The following is a 4,627-nucleotide window of genomic DNA, read 5'->3' as shown; positions in this document are numbered from 1 at the left end:
GAGCCTTTGTCTGCATTCCCGGCTTCTCACTGCCCCCGGGTGGACATGAGCTGCCTAGCACCCAAAGGGATCTGAGGCTCCAATGCTGGGCGGCTCATGATGACTGGGGGTCTCTGAACCCCCCGGCCAGCCGCTCATCTCTGTGAGCCTGAGTGTGCACTCGTTACGTGAGACTAATCATCCCTATCCCTCTGGGCTGTTGTGAGGATGCAGTGAGACAGTACCTGCGACGTGCTGGAACAGAGGCGGATACAGACTCTATCCAGTGTACAGAAGCGAGTCCTGGCATCAGGAAGCATGTAATGACAACAGCTTATAAAATATGTGTATTGTCGAGCAAGGAAGTTGTTTACTGAAGGTGTAGTTGAACTCTCAGTTTTTGTGATAATAAACCCACCTCTGGGTAAATAGCAGAGCCCTGGCGGCATCGTGGGTTACAGCCGCTCTGCTCTGCGGGGAGAGGTGAGGCTACCTGCTCTGTACAGAGTTACAGCCGCAGAGACCCACGCTGTCCTACAGGGTCTCTCTGAGTCTGAAACAACCAGATGGAAATTAGCTTCTGTTTTTGTTTTTACTTTTAAGCTTAATTTACTCCCAAGCCATACGTTTTTCCTTCTTCGTTTCTTCTGGGAGATCTTTTTCTTTGTGCAACCTCCTCTTCCGGTTTAGGAACAATGTGTCCCTTTTCAGTCAGGATCATGTCAGTGTGGCAGCGGGAGTTTCTCAGTTCCTTATCGCCTCTTTCTGCATTTCACTTCGTCCCCTAAATGCCCGTGACAACCCTGTGCCAAAGCCCCGGGCTGGGCCTTTCTCTCAAGCTGGCTTGTTCCACACACCAAGTCATTCGTCCTCTTAGACCTCATCAAGACCCCATCCACTGTACCGTCCACTTTCTCCCGGTCATCGCCCCTCTTTCTGCCTTCCTTTTCTCTTGGGCCAGCTTAATTTCGTGTCCCATCATTTCAATCAGTTCTTTTCAAATATCCTTCCCGCACTTTTCTCAGCACCTACTGGCAAAGCCCCAAACTCTGGATAAACCTAGTTCTCCATCACCTTTATACCTGCCTTCAGACTGAATATATATATATATATATGGCATCTAAATGACACTATAAACTCAGTTTCCAACCTTAATGCTGCAAATAATGTGTTTGTTGTTTACACGTACTGTCCTGGGGCTTCTAACTTTCCTTCTACCCCTCCTACTCTTAGCAGATGCCCTAGTGTTCAACTTGACAGTGACGATCAAAGCTCTCGTACAGCTGGTCTAGCCTCCTTTCCTTCCTCTTGTTCAAGGACACTCCTTCCTCGTGTGCCCAAAATTCCAATCCTCTAGGATTCAAGGAACCCTGATGGCATAGTAGTTACCCACTGGGCTGCTAACTGCAAGATCAGCAGTTCAAAACCACCAGCAGCTCCTTGGGGGAAAGACTGGCTTTCTACTCCCATAAGACTTTTGGAAACTCACAGGGGCAAGTCGACCTTGTCCCAGGGGGTCGCTATGAGTTGGCATGGACTCGATGGCAGTGAGTTTGGTTTTGTTTTGTTTTTCTGAATCTTCAAGGAAGAAGAGGAGACTTTCTATTCTTGCAGAGTCTAATCGTTTCTGAAACCCCCAGGGGCAGTTCTGCCCTGTCTTATAGGACAGCTATGAGTCAGGATCGACTCGATGGAAGTGAGTTGTTTTTTGTTTATTTTTTAGGGAGCCTTCTAGACTTCCACATGCATATGAGGCGATTCGAAACACCACGCCTTGGGTCAGGTGTATCTTAGTCTTCACAGTGACATCCTGGCCCTTCTTATGCATGTACAAAGTAGACAATGAGTAAGGGACACTGAGTAGAATTGATGCACTTGGATTTGGGTGTTGGTGAAGAATGCTGAAAGGACTACTATGAATTATCGGAAGAACAAAGACACCTGTTTTGGAAGAAATACAGCCAGAGTGCTTCTTAGAAGCCAGGATGGTTAGACTTGGATTTACATACTCTAGGCCGGTTGTCGAGAGAGACTAGACCCTGGACAAGGACATCATGCTTGGACAAATAGGCCAGTGGCAAAGAGGAAGACCTTCACTGAAATGGAGTGATTCAGGGCCTGCAACAATGGGTCCCATCAAAACGATGGTTTTCAGGATAGCACAGCCCGTAGCATTGCTTTGCTCCATTTTACTAAGGGTCCCCACGAGCTGGAACTTTCTGGATGACACACAAGTATAACAGTCTTCTCGGGCATTTTGTGCTATTGATTGGAAGGGGCTGAAGCTATTGGAGAGGAGGTAAGAGACAATTTCTGGGATGCTTATTGTAACATGGACATATGGTTATGTCCCTCCCCAACAAGAAATTTTGTGAAAGCTTCCTGTTCCTCTAATAATTAAAAACAAAACAACAAGAACAACAACAAAAATCCTTGATATGATTCTCATCAGTTCATGAAAAAAAGAGATGTAAAATCGAAACCAAACTCATTACCATCTAGTCAATGTTGACTCATGGTGACCCCGTAGGACAGGGTAGAACTGCCCCTGTGAGTTTCCAAGACTGTAACTCTTCCCAGAAGTAGACAGTCCTGTTTCTCTCCCGCAGAGTGCCTGGTGGTTTTGAGCTGCTGATCTTGCAGTGAGCCGCCCAATGTGTAACCACTAAGCCAGCAGGGGTCCTAAGAGATGCGAGGAACCTTTAACTATACTGCAATATGGTCTGCCTCACCCATAATAAGAGAAATGTACATTTAAATTACACGGAGCTAGAATTTCTCACCAATTAAAACAGAAGAGATCCAAATGTCTGACAACACAGCCTGGTGGGGAGCCTGTGGGAAACAGGCTCTCTTATAAATTGTTGATGGCGTGTAAACACAGGACAGCCTTGATTGTCTGTGATTTGGAAATGATTATCAAATCTTCCACTGCATTTAGACTTTGAACCAGCCCTCTCTCCTCTGAGAACTTTCCTACAGACTGCCCTGCACAGTGGCGCACAATCAAGCCTGCCAATGCCAGAGCCTGTATACAGTAGGTGGACACCGGTCAGAGAAGGAAGCTTCAAATAATAGAAAGTGATCACAAAGTGGTAAGACTGCATGCCATGGGTGGGGGGGGGAGGGGAGGCCCGCTTGGAGACCCAGAAACACAAGGCAATCCCATCGAGTTCCAGCTCCCCAAGGTGTCACTGGGTACACAAGGGTCATATTCAAAATGCTTATGCTCTGTTTTAATGATCTAGTGCGGAATAAAAGCCATTCCAAAACCAACAGTGTAAAATAAGAACCATTTATTATACCCTTTCTGAGTCAGAACCAGGAAGGTCCTGGCTTAGTCTCTCCTGAGATTGTAGTCAAGATGTTCTTTAGGGCTGCGATCACCTGATGGACGGACAGTCTTGTGAAAGCTGGAGGAACACACACCAGACAAGATAGTGCTGGCTGTCGACAGGAGGCTTGAATTCCTTGCCTGGGGCCCTGCCCCTAATTCTTGTTGAGTGTCATCATAGCCTGGCAGCTGACTTCTCCCCGGTGAGTAATCCTGGAGAAGGATCAAGGAGAAAACCACAGTGCCTTTCATGACTTACTTACACCATGTCACTCCCACTTTCGTCTCCTTGTCAGAAGCATGTCATGAAGCTCAGCCCATACTTCAGAAGAGAGAGATCCAGTCTCACCTCTTAAAGAATATTGAGACATTTGCGGACCACAGGTGCTAAATGGGATGATTTTTTTTAACACTTGGTCCAGATTCTCTAATTGCCCTCAAAAAGAAGATTGCTCAGATTCACTCGCTCCATTACTACCTGAAGTGGATGCCTGTAAATTTGGGTTTTATTCCAGAAATAGACATTTTTTGTAGCTGATTCTTGCACACTAGCAAAAATAGTCTCAGCTCTCTGGATTTTTCACATCTGCATTTTCTTTTTCTGCGCAAGCTCCGTTTTATTAAGTGGGAGTTTGCAGAGGAACTGGGGCGCTTAAAAACTTTGACTGCCCAGGCGGCACTCTGGCCCCTCCCCGCCAAGATCTCTGAGACAACAGCTGGGTATAAAATGACTTTAGACTTTATCTGAAGGAAAGGTACAAATGGAAGAACGAAAGTGGATGCTTGGGTACAATTTCTAGAAAAGGTCTACCCCACATGCATGCGCTGCCTTGGTGACTTGGGGAAGGCCAGGCTGCCGCTCAGCTCTCTCCATCACCGTCTCCCAGGGTACGCTTGTTCAAGAGATACTCAGCCAGGCCGTGATGGGGGTGGGGGGGGGAGCATCTTGCTCAGGTTGGTGACGCCATTGCCCAGCTCTTTGATGGATTTCACCTGCTCATCCAGGTAATGTGTCTCGATGAAGTCACAGAGATGGGGGTCGTTCTTGTCTGTGGCCAGTTCGTGCAGCTGCAGCAGGGACTGGTTGACGCTCTTCTCCTGGTGGGTGCAGCGCACCCTCCGTGGCGTTGAGCCCCCTCTCCCAGTCGTCCCGGTCTGGTTTCTTGATACCCTGGAGGAAGATCCGGCCCCCTCGTTGGCTCTGCAACTTCATCAGTTTCTCGACGTGTTCTCTCTCCTCGTGAGAGAGGATTTGGCAACGTTCTTCAGAGCCACGTCATCCAGGTCGAAGTAGTAAGACACTGACAGGTAGAC

The 4,627-nt window shown here is 47.6% G+C and overlaps 1 pseudogene; it reads left to right on the top strand.

Moving 5' to 3' along the window:
- Nucleotides 1-4,237, top strand: part of LOC115872745 — a 5,548-nt pseudogene extending 1,311 nt beyond the window's left edge.
- Nucleotides 4,238-4,627: the final 390 nt, after the last annotated feature.

Source organism: Echinops telfairi, unplaced genomic scaffold (genome assembly GCF_000313985.2).
Source record: "Echinops telfairi isolate 266 unplaced genomic scaffold, ASM31398v2 ScPeMD7_7457;HRSCAF=8495, whole genome shotgun sequence".
Taxonomy (NCBI): Eukaryota; Metazoa; Chordata; class Mammalia; order Afrosoricida; family Tenrecidae; genus Echinops; species Echinops telfairi.
Note: the sequence above shows the minus strand (reverse complement) of the source record. Positions and strands in the feature narration are given on the sequence as shown.